The sequence below is a fragment of the Vicugna pacos genome, chromosome 17 (assembly GCF_048564905.1).
Source record: "Vicugna pacos chromosome 17, VicPac4, whole genome shotgun sequence".
Lineage (NCBI taxonomy): Eukaryota > Metazoa > Chordata > Mammalia > Artiodactyla > Camelidae > Vicugna > Vicugna pacos.
This window is the reverse complement of record NC_133003.1, coordinates 33204355-33229795: the sequence shown is the minus strand read 5'-3', so window position 1 is coordinate 33229795 and position 25441 is coordinate 33204355. Positions and strand designations below refer to the sequence as shown.

At 42.3% G+C, this 25441-nt stretch overlaps 1 protein-coding gene across 7 annotated transcripts in view; it reads left to right on the top strand.

The window, feature by feature from the left end:
- PRICKLE2 (prickle planar cell polarity protein 2) overlaps positions 1–25441 on the top strand; it is a 357036-nt gene that overhangs the window by 174698 nt on the left and 156897 nt on the right. The window lies entirely within an intron of this gene.

Genomic DNA, 25441 nt, shown 5'->3' with positions numbered 1-25441 from the left:
TCTTTATTGTAAGACTGCTGATTTTCAGGGCTCCTGCAGAAATGAAGACAGGAGGATGCTGTGAAAATGCTACAAAGCTTGCTGTTCTTACCAAGATTCTGCTGGTTTTTTTGTTTGTGTGTTTCGTTTTTTTTCCCTTATCTAATGAAGCCTCCTCTGCTGTTGCCAGCCTTTGGTTAATTTCCAAAGTCCTGAAAAAGTTACTTCTGACAATTTTTTTTGGCCAGTATTCTTGTTGCTTTTATGGAGGCATGGAGGTTTGGAGATCCTCACTCTGTCATTCTAGAATTTCTTCTCTAGGCAGTGCGGTTTTAATGGATGAACAGACATTTTAGGGAATCCTTAAAGAGCACTCTGAAGGTCTAGTTGTGAATGCAAGTGGAAGTCTATAGGATTGTAAGCCGTTTGTACAGGAAAACTCAAGAAGTGATTTAAATCTTTTCCTACTAGTTCAAGGCCATCAGGAGGACATTTGTAGCCAGTGTGTGCTAAAAATGATTTAGGGAACAATTTTCTGTGAGTTTAATTTTTCATGGCTGGATAATGTTACTTTCATATGGGTCTGTCCTAATTTTGTGCTGATGAACATGTCGTTTTTTTTTCCCCCAATCGTTTGTTACTACAAATAACGGTGTAGCCCACATTATCAGACACTTAGCCTTTATGTATATAAGTCATTTGGCCAAATAAATCCATTGAAGTGGATTACTAGCTCAAAAAGTGTATGTGTTTAAAATCTCGATGGCTAACGTTCATTTTTAAATCTTTGGAATTTGTATTTTCTTTCTCATGCTAGTGTTGTGAGTGTTTTTCCCTTTTTTTTTTTTTGTCCTTTATTTTGAAAAGTTCTAAATATATACAGAATGTCTGAAACATTGGGGAACAAGATAAAAGATTTTAAATTGTATATTAACTATATTTTCAAATGTGTTTTTCTGTACCCTCCTGTCATCGTTTTAGATCAAATACCTCTAAATTTAAAGCAGTGAGGCCAATTATTCTTAAAAGTCAAGAGTGAATATACTATTTCCCCCAAGAAGTGTCCAAACTTTTTGGACAGCCTATAGATTGGCAAGTAGATGTTTCATTTTATCTTGACTCAGAAGATCTATACCTGGTAGCAGCCTGAATGGCTGAAATCTTTCTTGGTATTCGAAAGCCTAGTTTTTCATTTGTTCCTTTTGAATAGTTTTGTCTTTCGTGTGAGTTGCAGCAGGATGACTCACCTTTCTCGGTTTGTTACCCAAAGAACTCAACATCTTAAATTACAGCATACGTGCTCTTCTAGCTGGGTTTGATTAGAACATGATAGAAAGTGATGTGGTACAAGGAGTACCTGGCTGTTTATAACACTTTTTTGAAAAAACTGTCTTGGGTTGTGATCCACTCTCTCTCATTACATAAAGGGCGAATGAAAATGATGATCTATTGTCGACAGCCTTTCTCCCCTTTACTTTAATGTTTAGCTGGCTACCTTTTGATTTCTCATTACTCATCCTACCTTCTGATGAGCAAAGCTTCAGAATGTGTTTTAGGCAGACCATGGTGAGGTATTAATTGCCTCATTAGGAGGAAGCTGGTTCTTTTGCCAGTACCCTCTGGCACTAGGATTCAGGAAATCAAAGTGGCTCTTTGGTAATTCTCAGTTAAGTTATAGGGCAAATTACATTGTAACAAATTCCAACACAGCAGAATCTTTGTATGACAGCAGCATTTCCAAGTCTCAGCCAAACAATGGCCTGCTCATTGCAGGCGACTAAACCCTGTGCTTCCATAGGCATTAGGAGTTGTTCATAATGGAATTTGACCCCACGGTTATGTTTGGAATCAGAATTAGGCTTTGGGAATGGTGATCCTACACATGAATGCAGGGAATAAGAGACCTCGTATGCCTTTCCCTGAAATGTGCTATCAGCGAACCGGAGCAACCCTGTCATAACCAGATGAATTCTCATAAGTGTACAGGTTAGTGGAAGCCACTCATCACAATGGGAGCCACAGCTCAGGCTCGCGTAACAAGTGGCGGCTGCCAGTCTCTGCCCCCAGTGCAGTCCCTGGCTCTTAAGTTGCTTTCAGAAAGTATCTTTTGAATGAAGAGACTAGAAACAACTTTGACTTGTGTTTCCATAGTCTCTGAGGGGAAAAGGTTCATAGGGTGAAGTAGACTTTCCAGGGAGGCTGGATTTTAGTTGCATTGCAAACAGGTCCACTCTTTTATTAGGTGGCTGGCTGAGCTGCTGGTAGCCCCTGAGCATCCTCCAGCCAGTTCCAGAGATGCAAGCTGATGAAGGAACAGCACTGCTTGTTATTAAGAATTCAGGGGTTGGTCTGTGGAATCTGACCAGGTGCCATTTGCAAAGCTGCCGTCAAGCCCCCCTGCAGAAAACCTTGGGGATGACATGGGGGTCTGTAAAATGAAGAACTGGATCTCTTGACCCTGAATCTTGAAGAGTTCAGTTGTAACTCCTGGTGTCCTCCATGTTGAGTTCAGAAAAAATTGCCCCATGAGCTCAGCCATCATACAGAAATAAAACTAGTACCGCTAATATGAATATTTATAATTAATAATGATAGCAAATTCCTATATAGTACTTTTTTTGTCCCAGGTACTGTTTGAAGACTTTAAATACTCATATACCTTATATCATGTAGGCAGATACTCTTTTCCTCACTTTGCAAGTGAAGAAACTGAGGTGCAGAGAAATTAAGTTATTTTATCCAAGCTCTCCCAGCTATTAAGAGACAGAGCTGGGATTTGAACCTAGATTATTTAACTCCATAATTCATACACTGAACCACTTTCCTTCAGTGCATCTCATCTGCAAAATCTCTGCATTTTCAAATAGTACCTCTCTATTGTTGTTGATTATGCAAGGGTATTCAGCAAACATCCATCCAGCACCCACCGTGGGCCAGGCACTGGGACTGTAACAGAGAACCAAAGTAGTCAAGGTGCCTACCCTCTTCTGTGATCAGTAGTCATGCAGATGAACATTAGGAAAGAACAAAATTTGATTCCACGGTAACTTGGTGGAGGTACCTGCTCCAGACCAGGAGAAAATAACACTGAGGCTGAGGTCTATAGGGAGGACAGGCAGGGGGAATACAGATGGAACAGCATATGCAAAGGCCAGGGGACAGGTAGGATCATGGTCTTTCTAAGGAACTGCAGCCCTGGTGGTGAGAGGAGGTAACTGCAGAGGTTGGCCAAGGAAGACCACTGAGGTCACATTAAGGAGTCTTATAAGCAATGGAAAGCTATTGAAGAGCCTACAGCAGGAGAGTGGAATGAATAGATTTGGGTTTTGAAAAGATCTCTCTTGTGTCGCAGGAAGAACAGATGGGAGGGTCACCAGAGAGAGGCCTGGAACATCCGTCAAGAGGTTCATCTTATAGTCCAGACAAACAACTGTGGCAGCCTGGCTGGGCTAGGATGGTGGTGGTGCAATGAGGAGGACAGACAGACCTGAGAAAAAGGGGATAAAATCAACAGTGTCTCATGCATGAAATAAGGAGGGGTAAAGATGGCTTCTGCTGTCACGGAAACCAAACATCTGAACGAAATGGCAGAGAAAAGATTTAGGCTCAGATTTTTTTTCTGGGGCCCGTAGAGGCATCTAACCAACATTAGCGGTGTTCTTAGCTACAGACATCCTACAGGAACTTCAATATTTGTTGAGTACCTAGTGTGTGCCAGGCCCCGTGTCACACAGTGGGTAGGTAAACAGTGACCTGGACAGAAATCCTGTCCTCGAGGGGAATGATAACAGAGGTTCTCAACCAGGAGCAATCCCCCATGCCCACCCTTCGCCCCAGGGCAGGGGGTTAGGGGTGGAGTTTGCACCTGGCGGCTAGTGGTTGGTGGCTAGGGACGGTGCTAAACATCTGACAACTCAGAGGCTGGCCCCTCCAACAAGGAACTCTCTGGCCCCAAACTGTGAGGTGGAGAACCCTGGTTTGTACCTTAGGTGGGAAGACAGAAGAGCAGGCAGTACAGTTTATCCCACAAGGTGACGAGGTCAAGCGCCGGGTGTTACAATAGTACAGGGTGCGAAATGCAGCCTTGTGTGTGGGAGGAAGGGAGGAAGAGACATTGGAGGCTTCTTCGGCAAAGGTCAGACAGGGCAGTGTCAACCTACCAGAACAGTCCTCGAATTCTGTTTAATTCAAATTAATTAAATGAAAGTATTAATTAAGAGTGGTGGGGTTGGGTGGGTATATAGCTCAGTGGTAGAGTGCATGCCTAGCATGCTTGAGGTCCTGGGTTCAATTCCCAGGACCTCCATTAAAAAATAAAATAAGTACACCTAATCTCCACCCTACCACCCAAAAAAGGGAAAGAATTGAAAAAGAAAAAAAGATTGTGGGTTCTGGTGTCCAGGAGTTCAAATCCACACTACTTGCTGCATGACCTTTGACCTCACTGTGCCTCCGTTTCTTCATCTCAGTATTTACTTCTCCCTTCATCACCCTGGGGTGGGATTCAGGGAGACAATCCCGGGGAAGACTGGAGCACAGCATCTCGCACACGGCGATCACCCACTAAAAGCCCCAGTAAGCACCCTTTCCCTCAGTTGCCTAGTTGACGTGATTTTTATTTTCTCGAAAGAGCAAGGGGCATAAAATGACTTGGCTCCAACAGTTTCACAAAACTGACTTCTAAACCCCCTTTGCTGAGTTTGCTTGCTGAGTGTGAGTAGCCTCTTTCTTACTTGTGACAGGAAAAATGAAAGCGAAGAAAATACTGTTCATTTGAAGTGTAGTGTTCAGATTTTTGTGGGAACATCTGACGGAAAAGCTGAGATTTTGCAGTGGAACTTTCAGCCTTTACTCACTGTTGAGCAATAAATATGGTGCTCCCTAACGCAAGAGTGAGCACGTCTCCGGAGCATAATTGTCCAGTTAGTGAACTGCTGTCCAACACATTTAATCATCATGTAGTAATTGGCTCAGAAATTCTTCAGAATTTGAGGCATCTTCATCTGTTAATGTGCAAAAGCCAGTTGAATTCACGCAATCATGTTGACTGGAAAGTCAGGCCAACTTTTTTTTTTTTTTAACTCCCCAAAGAACTTAACTCATTTAAACACTTTTAACTCTACTTCTTTGTACCAAAAGGAAAAAGTGCTTTGGGAAATTTCCCACTGGCCTCTTAAACCCTGGGCCCACTGTAAAATGATGTTACGACTGAGGCATAACCATCTGACCTCCAGAAAAAGGGAGTATTTGAAGAGGCTGGAAGATGGTACTCCTGGGAATCTGCTACTTGCTACCCACGGGTGGGGAGTCTCCCTCCCAGGATGGACAATGGATTCAGTTGTTTCCTAGCCAATCAGAGAAGGATCCATCTTAATGGTGTAGCCATTGTACTCTGGACCAGGGCTTGGGAAGCTGTGGCCCACAGGCCAAATCTGGTCCAAGGCCTTTTTTTTTTTTTTTGTAAATAAAGATTTTGGGAACACAGCCATGCTTAGTCATGTGTGTATTGTCAATGGCTGCTTTCGTGGCAAAGTTGAGTGATTGCAACAGAGCCCAGGGCCTGCAAAGCCCGAAGCGCTGGCCTTTTACAGAAGAAGTTTGCCCACCCCTCTCTGCTCCAGAAGAGTGTTCCTGAAACTCTAGTGCAGCTAAGAGTCACACTCAAAGATTCTGATTCAGTAGGTCTGAGAATCTGCATTTATCACAAGCTCCCAGGAATGCCAATTCTGATGGTCCGTGGACCACACTTTGAGTAGCAAGGTTCTAGAAATTCACAGGCTTCATGGATATTGTCCATACAGGAGGCAGGATGCTTGGTGGTTAAGAGCATAGGGTTCAGATCTCATTCTCAGCATTTATTACCATGTCATCTTGGTAAGATGCTTGATGTTCCTAAGCTTTGGATTGCTGCTCTGTAAAACACAGAAATAGTGTCTAAAAAGTGCTCAACACGAGCCTGGCCTGTAGTGGGGATTCAGTACTTCCTGGCTACCCTGAGGCACTGACGCAAGAATCAGGCACAATTCCTATTGTAGACTTCGAATCAACCCACTGGAGTCACTGTAGCTCCATGGCTATGTGGGAGTTTTTTGGGAGCCCATGGAAGGCAGGATTTTTTTTTTTTTTAAGAAGTGATTATTTAGAGATTACTTTGGTTTTGAAACCTAATGTTCAATTAATTGCAAAACCTAATTCTTCAGCGTTCAGACCTTATTCTTCTATCATGTGTCCAAATCTCCGGTTCCCTGCTTACAAACTTAATTAAATTCTTGACATTTTAAAAGGCATTCATAAATATAAAATATTTGGTTTCTTTTTAAGTCATCTGACTTACCCCCTTCCTTCCCCAAGGAAAACACCCTTCCCCTTCCCTTTTAATAATTCTTACACTTCTCACAAATGAAACTTATAACTGTGGTGAACATTAAGTTGACTTAATTATCCTAAAAGTCCATGTAAATTTTATTAAAATGTTAGTTTAAAGTCATAAATCTATACCAGTTGCTCTGACATTTTAAATTGGAAATTCCACAGCAACCTGTTTTCTTCAATAGGGCAAACTCTTTCAAATGTTACAATGTACTTTAATCAAAGTATCAAATATGTGCAGATTCCATAACATAAACTATATAAAGATTTGCAGGTTTGGAGCTTTTAAACATTTCTCAGTGTTGTTATAAATCTTACCAGGGTTAATGCTTACCCACTAAAAAAAAAAAAAAAAAGTCACTCTAAGCAGTTTGGAGGATACCTGTCAGCTACCCTGAGATTGCATGATGGTCAGAAATTTCAGGTGGAATGTGGATTGGATTCTTGTCCTTAACGCTGCTGGGAGACCCTGAGTCCTGTTTATAATTCCTATGTCATCGACTTCATAAATGAATAACTAGGTGGTCAGGTAGCCCATGGCCCTTAAATGCAAGTTAAAGGTGACGGAACAGCAGCTCTCTCTTCCACGCTGCTCCAAGCTTCTTGCTTAGCTGTTGCATTTCTTTGTCTCTTAAGGAATGTAAATATCTTGCCAGCTAACTCTAAAGACGCTTCAACTGGTTGGAAAATAGCATCTTTCCAAGAACTGCCTGTCTCCTAGGGACCATAACTTTTCTAGATATTAAAATGAGGACCTGCTTTATTTTGCATATCTTGACTGACATGTGGTCACAACATCTAAGGTCATTCTGCTAGTGAGTCTGGCCCAAGTCATTAAACTCCCTTTGATATTAAAGATGATCAGAACAGTTAAATATTATCCACATGGTGTCTTTGGGTAGCCTAATTATAGGGGAGACGTATTACAGTTAACAGTTGGTTAAGACCGCCTGGATCGTGTAGTCCAGCTTCTTTTAACTTGAAGAAAGAGAAAAGACAGATAGATGTTCAAGGGAAGATTGAAGATCACAATCACAGAAGGCCTGAGACAGGCCTCCCTGTGTGATAGGCTAGATAGTTGAGTCTTGGTTGGGAGACCAGTGCTCTGAGCAGCCCTCTTTTCATAATCGAACTTTTCATAGAAGCTTATCTTAATTGGTATGAGAGAAATGGCCCCAGATGATGAATTTTTGCCTCCATTTCAGTATTTGAAAATGTGAGTTCATCTTGGATTACAGTATCCATTCATTTGAAAGGCATTTGCTTAAGAGAGATTATCACTCCAGCTTTGGCCGTTTGACACATGGCTACGTTGGGTACCCGATTTAGATATTTCCACCAGAACAGGCTTTTCTGGATTGAACTTTAGGTGCACGCTGCATAGCTTATTTTTTGACGTTGAAAAAGTTTACTTCACAGGTGTAAAATGCTATGAGCTAACACCTTCCAGGAAGAGAGTAATCTGATGGATCTTGCTGTGGTCTTTTCACTTAGGGAGGGCCATTCTCAGCACCCTAAAGGCAAGGGGAATTTTGTGTGGAATTCACACCCAGGCATCTCAGGCCTTCTCTACTGGAAATGGCTTTATTTTATAGTTAGGGGTAAAAGAACATTTTGGGGCAAATATACGCGAGGACCCTGAAGTCAAACCCATCTGTGGTGGTGGTGTTATTAAATATGATCCTATTCCCTTGAAAGAAATTCAGAAGTTAAAACCGTTACCTTCCTGCTCGGGATTTGAATTAAAACCTCTGTGCTTGAGCCAATCTCTTCATCTCTTCCTGAAATACATGTACCCACATTTGACAGGTTTGAGTAATGAAAGATTCTTTCAAATGATACATGCCGAGTTGATAGCCAGCCGATTTTTTGCACATGTAGTAAATTTTCACAACACACCAAGACACATGATTTTCTTCCTTTCTCAGGGACCCATCCACCTTGCGTTTGAATTGCTTTTGAATTGCACACTCCCTTCTGGAGCGCTCGCTCGGGCCGCATTGCTGTTATTAAAGCACTTGAGAGTCAAGTCAACCTTTTAAGATTTTCATTAAAGTTCCAGATGTAGTCATTGCTGCTCAGAATATTTTAATGCTGGGAGCTTTGAAAAACTATTGAAGAAAACAAGAGCGATGATTTAGTGAATCTTGAAAAATGTCAACCTCCTCATTTTGACTGGAGTTCCCCATTCAAGTTCCCAAGTTTGCATTTGGCACTTGAAAAACACAGTGATGATAATTAGGGTCTGACACACAGTTCTTCTCTCCTGGATCAGGAGAACCTTCCTGATTAGCTAGAGTCTCTTAAAATCCTGGTATGTTGGCTCCTGACTCTTGTCAGTGCTCAGTGTCAGTGTCTCAGTGCCTTCCTTAAGTATGGCAATAGAGAATCTGTGTTTCTCTTTTCCCATTTTGAGTTCAAGTTCCTTGAGATCAGTCACTGTTTCTTGGTCCAGCTTTATCCACTCATTTAATCTCTGTTCATTCAGTGATATTTCAAAAAATATTTCAGTGCCTAGTATGTACCAGATGCTTTGGAAATCTGGGATGACAGTCACGGATAAAGGTGGGTCTTGCTGTTTTATGCTTTTCAAGTCTAGAATGGAAGAGGAACGTGGACCAGATGGGCACATGATCACTTAGTCACAGCTGTGAAGAGTAAAGTATTGGGTTTCATACAGTGACATTCACTCCTAGGCCATATGATTAAGAATCATTGGTAGTAATTGAAGAGGAACTGGCAACTTGGTTCAACTTGGGTTGCCCTGTAGTGTTGGACCATGTTTTTAGAGCAGCTTCTTCTGTATATGTATTTATGCCAAAGTCCATTATCTGGAAAGCTTTAAAAATTGGGATTTAAATACTGTAAGCAAACAAACAGCAAAACTGGGTTATCTTAATATTCTCCAACTATGTGTGTGTCAAGAGGATATGAGCTCTCCCAGATCCTCCTCATTTTCACGAAAATTAATATGACTGTGTGTGTGTGTGTGTTAATGTGCGTGTGCTCTAAGCTCCATCTTTTTCCTCTGGTTGCTTTCAGCGTTTATTCCTTGTCAAAGATTTTACTTTAAATGTTTACTCCATCTCATACTGCCGATTCTATGAAAATGCAAATTTTGGTCAAACGCTTCCGCAGTGACAGGTAAAGACAGGCTCAAATCCAAGAAAGGCTCAGATGTGACCCTAGTAAAGAAAAATGATGGACAAGAAGAAGCATGGTGGCAGTCACGAACAGAAGGGACTTGTCCAACGCTGTTATTTTTCACAAGCCTTAATTCCAGTCCTACCACAATATTCATAGGTCTTGCTCATTATGAGAAATGACAGATGCATCAGGCATCAGAAGCACCAAAGAGTAAGTGATTCCCGGTGTACTTTTCATCAATTGTTACTAAAATTTGTATCAGTCCATTTCGCTCTGTCTGTTAATACGTGGATGGCAGGGATGTCTCAAGAGGGCTTTTGGAGATTGTGTAGAAGCCTGAGCCACGAAGCGGAACGTTTCTATCTCATCCAAATGAAGAGACATCATTCAAATGTAAAAATAGCCAAGTGCCAGTGGGCAGATTACTATTCCACAATGAGAAGACGTGTGGTCTGTCCGCTTGCCCGCATCCACACGCTTGCCAACACAGACTCCTCTCCAGGTGGAGTCCCTCCCCCGCTTCTGGCTAAGACTTGAGTCTGAGAAGTGTTTCCAGATGTGTTCAGGTGCTGACATCTTAAAGGATGCGAGTGGGCTCTTAGGAGCCTCAGCCAATTGAGCATTTCCTGGGCTGCACCCCGCGCTGGCATCTAAGCCTCGCAGCCACGCGGCTGCACCGTCCGTGCCTGTCCTCCGTCGATGCCCTGTTATCTCTGTAATGGGCTGGACTGCAAGGCCACCTTGGAGTCGTTTAGGCACTTGCCAAGCCAGATGAATTTGGCAGCAGAAGCCTGAACTGTTTCCATAAAGGGCTGTTGGTCCTTTCTCGTTATATAAATTAATGGTGCCCGTTCCTGCCAGGTGTGCAGGCTGCTCCTGGAAGAACGTTGGGTGAGTTGGATGGGTGTGAACACTTTTCAAGCTGCTGGATACCTGAGGGGGAGGAAGGCGTGTAAAGTCACGGAGGTTAGAGCTCTTGTGGGAGCGAGGCCGCTGTGGAGAACCCAAGACCACAGGCTTCTACCCGCCTCTGCCTCGAGGAGATTTAGGGCCAACTTTGTTTGATGTAAATTTCTCAAAAAGTGCTGAAAATCCTGCTTATATTTTATAGAAAGCTCCTGATTTTTACAGGTTGCCAACTAACAGAGACTTTCTGGACTACTCCACCAGCCAAACACAACACATCTGTTGGCCAGGGGCCGTTATAAACCAGAGCCTGGCTACTCCAGGTGTGGTCCCCGGACCAGCAGCCTCCGCATCTCCTGGGAGCTGGTTAGAATACAGAATTTCAGCTCCCACCACAATCGTGTTGTTTAGAAACTGCATTTAAGCAAGATCCCAGGTAATTCGGATACATCTTAAAATTGGAGAATTTTTCTGCTGGGGACCTCATTCACGTTGTCACTCACTCAGTGCAAGAAGAAGCTTTTGAATCATTGGCTAGAAATTACATATTTTAAATGGAATTCCATTTTGAAAGCCCAAAGAGAACCTCTCCCTTGAGTTACTAACTTGGGTATAACTTTTCTGGGGAGACCTCCTCCCTAAAACCAGGTTAGGTGTTCTTTCTTTGTGATTCCATGCCACCTTATCCTTGCTGGTATTTGCCTGTCAATGTGATGACCCCATGAAGGCAAGAGCCATGTCTTGTTCCCTTTGTGTTTCCAGCTCTTATCACAGAGCCCGAGACATGGAGGTGTCCAACCAGTGAATGAATTCGTGAAATCTCATGATCTTAATTCAATTACTAAACATTGCAGAGTAACTGATTTACTATTGGAGGGGTTTCATTAGACTTGCCAGGAGGAAAACTCAACAGCGGGACGTCTTTTTGATACTTGCAGGCTTCTTGTCCACTCCTTTGGGGTCCATCTTCCATCTTACTGTACATCTCCTTTGCTCTTAAATTCCTGGGACCCGTCCCGTGACCTGGTGTATAGTAGATGTTCAGTAAGGTTGTCTTGAGTGGATGAACCATTAAAAGTAAAGAGCTTGGTAGTAACTGCTGGGTTAAGTTAATGTTCCTCTCATCATCCCTTAACTACCCATCCAAACTACAGACTTGTGGTTTAATTTTGGACTTAAAGAACTTGTACACGCACACACACACACACGTAGTATATAGACAACTATGTGTGTATATATATATATATGGTGCTCACCAGCACTGTTCTGAATTGAATGAGGTTTTAGTACTTTTAAATACACAGAATATATTACATTGTGGTAATAATGGGATAGTCTTTCATGTTTATCTTACCAAGTTGAAGAGTCAAGAGAACCTCCCTTCCTGAGTCTCAGTAGGTTGCCCTTATGAAATCTGAAGTGAATTTTAACTATACCAATTCAGTCATATTCTTTCTCCACATCTTATCTAGAATCATGTATCGTGAAGAGGAGGAAAAATAAGGCAAAGCAGATACAAAAATATTTTCTATGTTAGTGTTCACTTTCTGTATATCCTCTACAAAGGTCATTTGTCACTGGAACAACAGCTTTTGATCCAAATAAAAACATTTTACGTTGGATTTAAAGAAAAAAATCACAATCAGACATTGCTGATTTTTACAGAAGGTGAATTGTTTTGCTAGGATTCTGTCACTGGATAGACATTGACTTCTCATGAGTCTTACCTAATTGCAATATATGTTGACACTCTTATCTTCTAAGAGAATTTATGCAATTCAACTTTACTCTTACCTCAGGCAGGGATGGTCTCTCATTTTTGTATTTATACATTTGCTGGGGTTTTTTTTTTTTTTTTTTGGTTCAGTTTTTTCTGTTTTGGGTGTGTGTGTCGGGGGGGGGTGATTTTAATACCTTGTTTGAGACCTCTTGGGCTGTCATCTAGCATGGCCATTCTGAGAGTTTGACTTTGATTCTGAAAGGTATAATACTGCTTTTCAGATAAGAATTCTGTTTTAGACCAGAAATCCAGATATTGGCTTCTTGTATATGTGTTACAGAAGCTAGCCTTTCTGTTGATTGTGTAAAGTGAAGGAATAATTGTCACTTTGAGAATTAAAGTACAATCTATGTTGTAGATACTTGATTATAATGAACTGAGGCTTTTATAAGATTTCTTTGAATGACAAGCCTGTTAAAATATGCTTTTTAGTTTATAGTCAACTGATTTTTTTCTTATTTTCAATTTTAAAGCACAGTAATTTGGCGTGCCTTTAATAACTGTTTGCATAATTAAAGGAAAGGTATAAAAAGATGCACATTAAATTAATAGTCATTACATTAGAAGGTGAAGTTGGAGGGTGAGAGTGAGGGAGGGAGACTCACTTTTGCTTTATATACTTTATATTTTAAAAACTTGTATCACTTTTGTGGTTTAATTGACTAAAATAAAATGTATGAAGGATTGGGGAAGTGTGTCACCTAAAACATTTAAAATAATAGAAGTCTGACTGAGACTTATTATTTGCTTTATATTTGGAAAATTCATTCTAAAAGTTGCATTGTACCAGTCAGGTGTTTTTAATGGAATTTGGTGCATGAATGATTCAGGGTACTCTTGCTCTCCTGCTTTCAGGATCCAAGGTGTCTTTCTGTGGTACTTCCTTATAGCACAGTTGTATTTTGTGACTTTGAGCATTGATGTCATTGTCCACATTAAACAATGCTTTTCATAATTTATAAAATAAATGTTTCTGTGGGAGAAAAGTTACAAAAGTTGATCATCAGTATTGTAATCTAGGAGCAAATACCCTGGAGCCAGACTGGGTTCAAATTCTGGCTCCATTATGTTCTAGCTATGTGACCTGGGGCTGGTTATCAGATCTCTCTGTGTGCTTTAACTTCCTCGTCTGAAAAATACATACCGGTACTGTCCTGAAAGGGTTGTTGTAGGGAATAAATGAGTTTATTTATGTAAAGCACTTTGAAACACTTATTATATATAGCACTTTCTTTATGTAAAATACTGTATCAGTTAGCTCATGCTGTGTAACAAAGCACCCCAGAATTGCATAGATTAAAACAACACTTCTTTCCTATTTCTCATAATTCAGGCAGGCTGGGCGGGTCTTCTGGTCTGGTCCTCATTGTCTGGGTCTGGACTGAACTATTGGCTGCTTCCCTGACATGATTAGTGTGATGGCAGCTGGGAGAACAGGAGCTGGGCTTGTTCACGTGGTTGTGGTTGCAGGTTTCTCAACAGCAGCATGAGGGCAAAGGCCAGATGCACAATTACTTTTCAAGCCTCTGCTTCGGTTACATTTGCTAATATTTCATTGGTCCAAGCAAATCCTATAACCAAGCCCATAGCAGTATGGGAGAGGACTATTCAAGAGGACCGGCAGGGAGATTATTCAGACCATTTTTGCAGACAGTCTACTTCGAGCACTCTATAAGCATTAGCTGCTGCTATTACTATTATTATACTTATTAATATTAATTCTCCAACATGAAGCTACTAAAAGTAAAGCCATACTCAAGTAAAGCTCTTGACTGTATCTTCAGTTAGTCATTAGCATTTGCCATTTCCACATATTGTGGGAGCCTCAAAGATTAATACTTGCAACAAGAGAGTTTTTAAGAGGAGCTTATTCTGCAGGGCTGAAATTATTGTTTTTGTTACAAACCGTAGTTGTCCCTACTGGTCTCCCTGGGAGCATTTTGCAGGTTATAAAATACAGCGATTACTATGGTAATCATATTGCAAGTATAAAATGGCTTTGACCTACTTGTTAAAATGCAGTGTGTATTAAAATAAAGACTGGGAGCTTAAAGCAAAATGAACTGAGAATAAAAACAGAATAGCAAGTCCAAAGAGCTGGAGAGATCTTCAAAAGGAAAGGAGGATATTTGATAAAGAGGATGCGTTTTTCCTCATTCTCTTCATTTCCCCTAGGTCTGATGACCTCCGGGAAATGACACTGTCTCAGAATGCATTTCTGTTCTCTGCCTGACTTGCAGGCAGAATTTTTTTTTTTTTTAATAACAGAAGCTACCATCTGTAGGGCTACATTATTACCAGTCGCATGCTAGGTCTTTTGATGCACTATTACACTTTCTCATCCTAACACCTCTCCAAAGTAGGAATTCTTATTTTTTCAATCAGTGAGGAAACTGAGGCGCAGATAGAATAAATGACTTGCCCTAAGCCTGGGAATTCCTGCCATCAGATGCTTGGATCCCTAAGGACATATGAATCAAGATACTTGAAACCTGTAAGAAATTGGTTATAATTATGCAAATTGACCTGTACATTGTACATTTATATGTTGAGTTGACTTATGCATTTATTCAAGAAGTACTGATTGTGTGCCTGTTGTGTGTTCGACCGCATGCTGACTGCTCTGTTAGTCAACAGACAAGGCATCTGAGAGGGTCTTCTTAGGTCCAGGAAGGCTTCCCGGATGTCAGAGATGTGTGGAGGATGAGTGGGCGTTCCTCCAGGGGAAAGGACTACACTGAGTTCCAGGTAGCAGGAGTCACAGGAGCAAGAAACCAGAGGATTGTACCAACAGGGCGGTTTAGCTAGAGTTGGGGGGCAATTCTGATTTTAAAAAGTTGGCATTATAAGTCAGTGTCAGATCCTGAGGGTCTCTGTGAGTCGGGGTCCTCTATCTGAGGGCACTAGGGACCTAGAGAAGAGCTTTGAGCAGGAACAGCATGATCAGATGGATCATCGAGCAAAATCATTCCAGACACAGTATATAAAATGGGATTGGGATGGGATGAGAGGAGAGGCAAGATTTCTGGTTGTAAGATGGATGCAGCAGCCCAGGAAAGAGAGAACGGTGCCTGGACCAGGGCACGGAGGCATGGGGGAATTAAGAAGCTGTTTGGAGTTAAGAATGCCATCCGATGTCTGACCTAGGAGCCTGGCTAGACGGTTCCGCTGAAGAAGAAAACTTGGGAGAGGACCGTGATCTATGGTAGTCATGACGATTTTTGTGCCTGTGGGACTTCCAGGCGCAGACCCCCAGAAGGTAGGTTGGACGCCTGAGTTTGAACCTTAGGTGAGATCTCTGGGCTGAAAAGGTGACTTGTGGTCATCCTCTCTAGGCTAGCACCTCAGCCCTCTCCCTGTCCTCCTTTCCTCACATTCGACTTTTCCACTTGATGTTGTCCCTTGGCACTTACCATCTTACTGGCTGATTGTCTCCACCGCAATGGAATATAAGCTCCATGAGGGCAGAGAATGGGTCTGTTTTGTTCACCGCCACCTCCCTGGCATCTCAAACAGGACCCGGCACTGAACATTTCAGTCAGCCAACAGAGGGTGATAGGTGCCACTGGAGAGGGGTTTATCAGCTCACCCTCAGAGCTGTAGAGGAACAGAGCCCAGAAGAGAACCTTCCAGACGCCACCAAAAGGAAGGACCAAGAAAGAGAAAGATGCAGCCTCAGAGAAACCGGAGAAGATACCTCCTCGTTTTGCTTGGAAGCTCCAGCGGTAAAACACTTTGAACTTTCAAATACTTCAAAAGCGTGGCTCTTGGACACCTGATGATTTCTGGAAACCCTGGGCAGGATAGAGCCGAGTAGGTGACGGGCTTCAGTGTCTTTGTTCTTTTTTCGTATTCTTTTTCCTTTCCTGCATTTAAAAAGAAAAAAAAATTCAGCCGGATGTGAGCATGGCTCCAGGTGAAGAGGGGAACGAATCATCAGTACATTAGATTCAGCAGGAGGAAAACTGACTTTATCTTGTGGGCCAGTTGGGTGATTTGAGAGGAGGTTTTTCTTCCCCGGGGGAGTTGTGTTGAGACAGAGTCTGGGGCAGGTTCCAGACCCAGCTGAAAGGAGAGCTGTGATGATGGAGTGACATTTGCCATGCAAGCTGAACCCGAGTAGTGACATCGCTGACATTCACTCCCTTGATCTGGAGAATCCACTGCTGTGAGTAATAATTTTCCAGAAACACTTAGATTTCATCTCTCGCCATATGCATTTACCAAATACGAATCCTGCCTTCCTCGATCCCCGGTACTCTGCTTGGTAACTTGTGGGCCTGTGTCTGGTCTCATTAGCATAACTCACTAGGGAGTTGAATGAGGCCAGAGTGAAGGTTGACTTTTTATAGCCTGATGGTTTTTATGCTCCCCAGGGAAGCTGTGACTCCCTAGTTTAAGTTTGAGCTCCCAATTTTGTCCATAATTATTTGTTCTGTAGCATACATAATTTTGAGACATAATCAACTCCAAGTGTTGCAATTATCAGAGTCATATTAATTGACCTGCTGATACGTGCAGAAATGAAAGGAAACTACACAGAGTTCGGCTGGGAAATTGAGGTCCCGGGCGCTCTAATTCTAGCATCCATCCTGAAAAGAAATCTGAAGGTGGAAGTTTTCTATGACAAATGGATTTTAAGCATTCGGTTATTTTAAATCTTCAATTCCGTTGGGCAGTCAAGATAGGTGATGCCTTCAGATTGAACTTAATTTTAGTTGATGGTTTCTCCGTACTCCTCTATTCGTACTCATCACTTTCCTAGAGAAAAGTGAATTCTTGAAATTCTCTGGTTGCACCTCCAGAGGAGGGTAGAATATTCATTCAGTGGTGGTGGTAGGCTTCCTTGGGAAACCTCCCAAACTGGGTCTCGTAACAAGGAGACTAAAGACCGAGCTCAGGAAGGAGAAGCATCAAACTTCACATCTAGAGGGGAGGGCAGCCGGAGAGTCTGAACTGCAAGGAGCATTGAGACTTTCGGACTGGGAGCTCAGAGTAATTGATTAATCACTTGACCCTGCGAGTTAAATGACTCATGAGAGGTCGCCTTGGCTTGAGAGTCATGGTTGCCAACGAGTGTGATCTCATATAAGTAATTATTGAAATACAAATGGTTCTTCAGAAGGCTAGCATGTTATTCCGGGTCAGTTCATTCAATCATACTGTGAATTTGGCAGCAGTTTGCAATACGTCTTATCCCCTCATGTGGGGGTGGGAGGCAGGGACTCCTCCTGACCATCAATCAGTGTTGATTTACTAAGAGTCTTGTAATGAACTGAATTCTCTTATAGGCATATGTGAAAAATTCAAAAGCTCCTTCAAGAGATGGCCACTGTCTTCCTAATGCTGAGTTCTTGCAAGAGGGCAGGGAAGGAGGGGGGCAAACAAATGAAACAGGCAACCATTCGCGACACATCCAAGGTTAGACAGAACAGTAGTTTATCCACATGAGATGTCGCAAAAAGTGCCTGGGGCAGGAGGATCAGCCGAAGGGGAGTGTGGTGATTGGGGGAAACTTGAAATGGCCTGGCTTGCCCTCTGCACAGAGTCAGGAGAGCCTTCGTGGAGGAGGAAGGATTTCGGCAGGAGCCTGGAGGATGGCGAATCTAGGCTGTACTCATTTTCCCTTACGGCACAACAGATGACCACTCTGGTCAGGGCTTCCGACACCACCTCTGTGTTATCTCACAGTGTATGGATTATGATGTGGTTGGCTTCTTTGCTCAGGGTCTCAAAAAGCTGAAGTCAAGGTGTTCCCATCTGCGTTCTCATCTGCTCGTCTTCCAAGCTCTTCAAGCTGTTGGCAGGGTTCAGTTCTTTATGGTGGGGATACCAAGGTTTCCCAGCTGTCACCTAAGGACCACTCTCAGCTTTTAATGGCAATTTTTACATCCTTGCCGCGTGGCCTCCTCCATCTTCAAAGCCAATGACTGAGAATCTCTCACACATCAAATGCCCCTCATTCTTTGACTCTGTGTCTCCAGGAAGATCTGTCTCTGTTCAGGGGTGATGAGACTGGATCAGGCCCACTGAGGATAATCTCCTCATTGCTAACGTCAGCTGATCTGGGACCTCAAATTACAGCTGCCAGATTCCTTCACAGCAGCACCTAGATTAGTGTTTAATTGAAAAATTGGGAGAAGGTATCTCTATTCCCCAGGGCAGGAACCTTGGGAGCCATCTCAGAATTCTGCCTACCACATGGTTCGATAGTAGACATTAAATGTCCAAAGCTACAAACCAAAGCAATTATCAAAATAATATCTTCTAATATGGATTACATGCACAGCCTGGAATTGAGAGAAGGCCCTTTTAAAGGAAATGAACTTCCAAGTGGCCAGATGGTGATGCAGAATTTGAGGGGCCTGACTGGCTGGCATATTTCATGGTCTAGGTCCAGACTGCTTCATTCTGCTGCTTCCAGTCTCTGGCCAACTCTCCTTTCTCACCCTTCTCTGCTTTCACACATACGGGCAGGCTTTCCCCGGAGTCCAGGTTCTCCAGGGGGTGATTCTGCCGCGTAGGGGCGTTTGGTGATGTCTGGAGATATGTCAGGTTGTCATATCTAGAGGGGATGCTAGTGGCATCCAGTGCATGGAGGCCAGGGATGCTGGTGAGCAACCTCCACGTGCAGGACAGCCCCCCAAGCAAAGAATTATCCGCCCCCGAAGTCAGTAGTACCAAGGTTGATTAGCTCTACAAAAGGTCTCTTTCCTGCTCCTCCTGGGTCTCTTTCCAGCCTCCATCACGTCGCTCTTCCTGTTGCATCTGCCTGACTGTGCTCCTCCCCTTTTCCTCCTCGTTCTTTAAGACTTGCCACCGTCATCACCATGTCCTGGTCCACGTCTCTCACTCCGCGGTCCTTTTCCATCCCGGGGCTACCTCACTCAGTGTTTTGTTTTATGTATGTTTCTGTAACAGATGTGTCTCTCTCCCACCAGGCTGTGAGTTCCTCCTGAGTGTGAGTGTGTGTTTTTTTTTTTAATCTCTGTGTCCCAAGAGCTCATTACTATAGTGCCTTGTGTATAGTAGATGGTCAGTAGGGGTAAGGCGGACAGGTGGATAAATGTATGCGCGCGTGAGTTCATAGAGGTAAACTACGATTGGTTCTCAGTTTTCCCCTCGGCCTTTCTCCTGAATGCCTCTTGTCACTAAGACCCAGCAATTGACCTCCGTATTGGCCAGAGTGGTCAGTACATGCAAAGATGTGCATCTCGGGGATCTGCAAGCAGGACTGCCTGGGTTTGGATCCCATCGCTGCCACTTCTGAGCTGTGCTCCTAGAGATGATTTACTTAACTTCCCTGTGCCTCAGTTTCCTCTTCTGAAAATGGAGTTGGCCATAGTCCCCGCTTCAAAGGGGATTCAGTGAGAGTTCATGTATAGTCAGAGGGGGAGAAATTGAGAGGGGTATTCATTCGCGTAATGCTTCCTTATTTTCCAAATGCCAGAAGAATGAACTTCCGAACCTCCCCACACCCCCAAAAAATAGTGGACACAGTTCAGCCTACCTGAATGTGGCGTGCACCTCCAAAATCATATACCTGAAAATGCAGGGCCCCACATTTCCCCCATAACCACCAAGAAAGGAGATGCCAAGATTTTGACCCAGAAGATGAAAATGCTGATGCCTCGATCTCATATGCATACAGATTGCCTCTGCTAGAGAGGCTGTAAAGAACTGGGGAGGCATCCGGTTATCCTGGGAACTGCGAAGTCTGCCTTTTCAATTTAGGAATAGTAATCGAAGGTAATAAAAACATTTCCATGTCCTCCCTCCCCCAGATGTAATCAGGAGATTCTATTCAATCTGTAGTTACCATTAATTTTTTTTAACCTGCTTGATGATATAATGGAGAAATAATGAATATGTTAGTTTGGTTTTAAGAAAGCTTTAAAAATACAAGTTCTGGGTCCTGTCCCAAACATAACAAATTTGAATTTCCAGCGTTGGGGCCCAGGAATCTGCAGAATTGATGAAATCCGGATGGTCCTGACACAGGCCTAGTCTGACATTTGGAAACTAATATACTTGGTGACCCCTGGCATTAGGAAGCAGATGGAGGATCCTAAATTTCTGCCTGAGCCGGGATGATGGGCAGAATTAAAAAATAAACAAGCCTGCCCTTGGAGCCAGAAACCCAACTATGCAGGCGCAGAACAGAGTAGATGGAGTCTACTGAGAGATGCATGGAGGCGCTAAGAAAAACCAGCAACCTGCGTTTAAACAGGTTTTGGTCAACTGCTTAGTGTGAGTCTAATTAATACGATCTCAGAATCAGGGTGTTAAGAACGAAGAGGGTATAAACCTCCCCTATCCTGGCCTGGTCAAATCGTGCTGGAAAGCTTTTCATTATTCAGAACATTTTGAAACATAATCAAAAGTAGAAAGAATAGTACAGTGAATCCCTAGATCATAGTTAACAGTTATCAAAATTCTGCTACACTGGCCTCATCTTCCTCCTTCCTTTTACTTAACGTTCCTGCCTCCCTTTCTCCCTCCTTCCCCTTCCTCCTTCCTCCTTCTCCTCCCCTCTCTCCCTTCCTAATCTCCTTCCTAAGTATTTTAATGCAAATCTCAGACATCATGTAATTTTAGCCTTACATACCTAAACATGTTTCTCTAAAAAGCATGGACCTTATCTCACCTAACAGCGCTGACAATAAGGCCTCATTTTCATTTAATTGGTGAGGGGGAGGAGTCACATTTTTGAGTGGCCGGGATGTAAAAGGGTTTGAAGCCATGTCCCGTGAGGAACAGTCCGTAGAAGCAGGTTGATAGAAGATAAGGCTCAGGTTTTTGAAAGACACTGAGTAGGGGAGTTGGCCGGATCGGGTCTCCGTGATCCGCATTGGTGGAGTACTGGCTGCCAGCTTACTGTAAGCAAGACCTGAATGTAGGAGCCAGCTGTCTAGTGATGAACTGAGCTGCCCCAGGAGTTTTCTCTCTTGGAAGGGTGGAGCGTGAGACACAGTAGAAAGATTTGTTTTATGTGGATGGTGAATATTTCCCAAGTGCCCGCTCTGTTAGGTGCTGAGGATTGCTATGAAGCGGAAGATGCGGTCCCTCCCCTCATGGAATTTCCAGTCGATAGCATTGTTTCTCAAAATGGGAAATGGTTTTGGGTGGTACAGAATCAGTTAACGCACATTGAGTTATGCATGGTTGAAACCAATTCTCTTTTCAGTCTTCTAAACTCCCTAAGTGCATCAATAAGATCTCATTTGATTCTAGACTTCCCACTTCTCTAAAACTTGACCATCTCTCTTTCAAGTCAAGAAAGAGCAACTTCATTGTCATAGCCTTTGGCACACCACAGTTCCTAAGTAACTTTTTTTTTTTTGAGTATTTTGTTAAACATCTTTACAAAAATAAGATGACAGGAAAATATTTAATACAGGAATAATGAAAGCCAAAGTGATACAAGGGATGGTTTTAACTTTCAGATTTTTTTGTCTGTTTTGGTTCTTTACTTTTTATATTTGCATACATTAATATTTACTGTTAGATTGGCAGTTTCATGAGCTTTTACAGATGGATACAATCATGTAATCACTCTGCCAGTCATGATATAGACTGATTTTATCACCTTCTAAATTTTTCTCAATCCTATCTTCCATCTCCAACTCTTGGTGACCACTGACTTGCTCTCTGCGCTTGTAATTTTGCCTTTTCTGGAATGTCATGTAATGGAATCATACAGAAGGTTTTTTTTTTTAGTCTGGTGTCTTTCACTTAGCATAGGGTGTTTGTGATTGATCCATCCTGTTGCATATGTTGGGTCCTTTTCATTGCTGAGTAGTATTCCATGGTGTGGATGTACCACAATTTGCTTATTCATTACAAATACTAATACAAGGCATATTCAAGATGACAAATCATGAACATGGTATTTAGTAAAAGCAGTTTTAGCAGAAATCCTGACAGTGGCATGCAAAGGAGTGAGTCTTGAGAGGGGAAAAACTGATCTGACCAATTTATGCATTAAAATGCTGTTTGTGGTGGGTCATCTACCCAAACTTTCAACAGTGTGTTTGACTGAAATATAAATAGGTTTCCTGTCATCTTAAGTCCGAACCTCTTGGGGCCTCAAGGTAAATCCAGTGGCCTCAGAACATCCTGTTCATATCCTCTCAAACATACATTTCCATTCATTCATTCCCCTCCTCCTTCCCTCTTGCCTTCCTCTTCATGCTCATTGTGATTTTCTCTCTCTTCCCTCTCCCTCCCTCCCTTCCCCATTTCCTCCCCCTAATATTTCATTGGAATTTATGTAACTGAATTAATTAGACCTATTTCTCAAGGAGTTGGTTTTCCATAAAATTCACTTTGCAGTTGGCATGACAGAAGAGCTGGCATATTAATCAAATGCTACAATTTGTTCTTCGTATCTGAATCAGGCTGGGGTTGGGCTTCCTGCTTATCTGTTGTCCGTTTATACCATTCTGTCCTTTGCAGCGAATGAGCCTGGATTCTTTGTGGTTGGGCTGAGTGATGGTTGTGAGTGTTGATAGACTGGGTGTGGACACGCTTAACAGGGACAGACCCTATCTCCTTAGTTAGTGTTACAGAGTCCCCAGGATATAAAGTGTCTGTGTGAAAAGAAATAAGGGCTTTTCTTTTCCTTTCTTTGGCTGATGATATCAGTACCATTTAATAGAGTAAAATGATAAAAAAAAATCTTTGTCCTTTCTTAAATAACATGTTAATTGCTGTTCTATATGTTTATTCATTTTGTATTTCTGAAATATATTCACTTTGTAGACATTTCTGTCCCCCAGTGCATTTTAAATCCTCAAGCATAGTCAAATTATATATATTTAATGTAATCTTCTGTGTGTCTGGTAGGGTGGGGGGGATACACTTTGTAGCTAACCAGGAGATCAAAGCTAGTAGCTTTCTCCATTTAGTCTGTTTGCTGCAGAATACAAAGGCTGCTAAAGGATCTGAGTGCATATCTTAAAAGCTCATCAGAAATATTCTGAGCTATAGATTTTTTCCCTCTCTCTCAGCAACATTTCAGATATGAAGGTTCTCCTCGGTTGCCCCTGCTCATGTTGCTGAATTTAAAATGCCACAGGAAGAAAGAAAGATCTGTTCTGTTTTCTCATCTGTGGAATGAGGGGGTTGGACTAGATGGGAGATGTCAAATTTATAGCGCTAGTGCTGTCACTGCCTCTCCGTCCACATGACAGACATCACTAATCAATCACAGCATGCTTTCCTGCCATACGTAGCCTCAGACTTCTTATCAAGGCAGCACTCCATGAATCCACCACTAATCAATCAGTGTTAGCCCAAGAGATGAAATCTGTTTGCCCCTCTGCAACATGATGGGGTTTAATCTCCTGTGCAAACTTAAGATGGTTTATAAAAGTCAGATCACCATTACTTGGTAGAAGAAGGAATGTTGGAGGGCACGGGCAGTTTCAAGGGAAGGGGATTTCAGATCACTCCACTTCATGCTTCTTGAAGGCAGGCATTGTGTTTTATTCATGGTTTCCCATGTTTGCTCAGCCTATAATGCAAACCCTTTCTCATAGAAGACATTGGATAAATGTTTGTTAAGTGATGCATGAAGGAACGAATGGAAAGCTTGACTTTGGCCAATTCTTTCCTAAGACTACACAGTTCAGTGCTTCTTCCAAAGGGCAGACACAACCCTTGCCATTACTGAATTTCTCAGCTTTAATTCAGGCCATTCCTGCAGATTGGCTAGATCGCTCTATGTTCTTATCTGTGAGAATTAGCAGAGCTCAGAAACTTGGCATCATTGGTTGGACTTGACAAGTTTCCTCTCCATCCATTGTCCGAGTCATTCACAAACTGTTGAGTCATACTGAGGAAGGTCCACCTATTCCTTCCCCTGCTGGACTCTGAATTCTTTCACCTTGATTTGTGGTTGGGAATCAGAAGGTCTCATGATAAAGATAAGAATTCTGCCACAATTTTGGGATTTATCACTGGAGAGAATCACGTATTTGATACTTAACATGTGCAGTCTTCATTAATTCCTTTGTGGGAACTATATTCTAAGTTCCTTTATGGAAGGAACCAGATCTGATAATCCTTGAAATTTCAATAGCATGATAACATGCTGTTTTGCGGGGTAGATTCAGTAAACATTCATACTCTTCAAGCTAGTTTCACGAAAACAGGAAGAATCCTGTCTTCTGCTTTCAGAAGAAAATCGCCTTTTAAAACAGAAGGCATTTTTTTCCACCCAGGCACTGGATTTCATCTAATAATAACACCACCTACTTATTTAGTGAAAATCAATTATAAATCAGACAGAGAAAGACAAATATCATATGACATCATTTATATGTAGAATCTAGAAAAAATGATACAAATCTTATTTACAAACCAAAAATAGACTCACCGACATAGGAAACTGGTTACTAAAGGGGAAAGGGAAGGGAGGGTAAATTAGGAGTTTGGGATTAACAAATACACTTAACTATATATAAAATAGATACACAACAAGGACTTACTGTATAGCGCAAGGAACTATGTTCAGTTTCTTGTAATAACATATAATGGAAAAGAATCTTTTAAAAAAGTATGTATATATATAGCTGAATCGCTTTGCTGTACACCTGCAACTAACATTGTAAATGAACTACACTTCAATTTAAAAAAATCAATTATAGGCTGGGCATTCTGCTAAATGCTTTACATATATTATCCCTAAACCTCAAAACAGCCCCAGGACTAGTGATACAAATTCCATTTTACAGATGAGATGACTGAAGCTTGGAGAAGTTATGTAACTTGGCCAAAGTCGCAAGGTGCTAAGTGGCAGTAGTGGGATTTGAAAGCAGGCCTGACTCTAAAGTGTTTTCTCCTAAAGATACCAGCTCTCTCAGTGCAGATGTTACCTCCTCCAGGAAGTCTCCCATAAGGGACTGCCTTGCCCTGCAAGACTGGTTGAGATGTTCTTCCTCTGTGCTTCTATAGTAGTTGATGCTCCCTGTAATGACACTCAGTCTGTTTATCTGCTGCCTTCACTTGCAGAGTAAGATTCTTGAGGGCAGGGGCTTTGTGTTCCTCTTTGTTTGTTTTTATGTGTGTGTGTTTTTACCACTTTTGTTTAATGGCTAAATGGATCTTTCCCAGAATATCTCTTCTGCTTTGCCTTGGTACCTAGGAGCCATCTATCATGTACAGCTAGGGCTGTAAGAACCTTTAGCTCAGCATGCCTTATATTGGGGATGAAAGAGCTAGGGAAATACAGTCCAGCTCCAAATGTGGAATGTC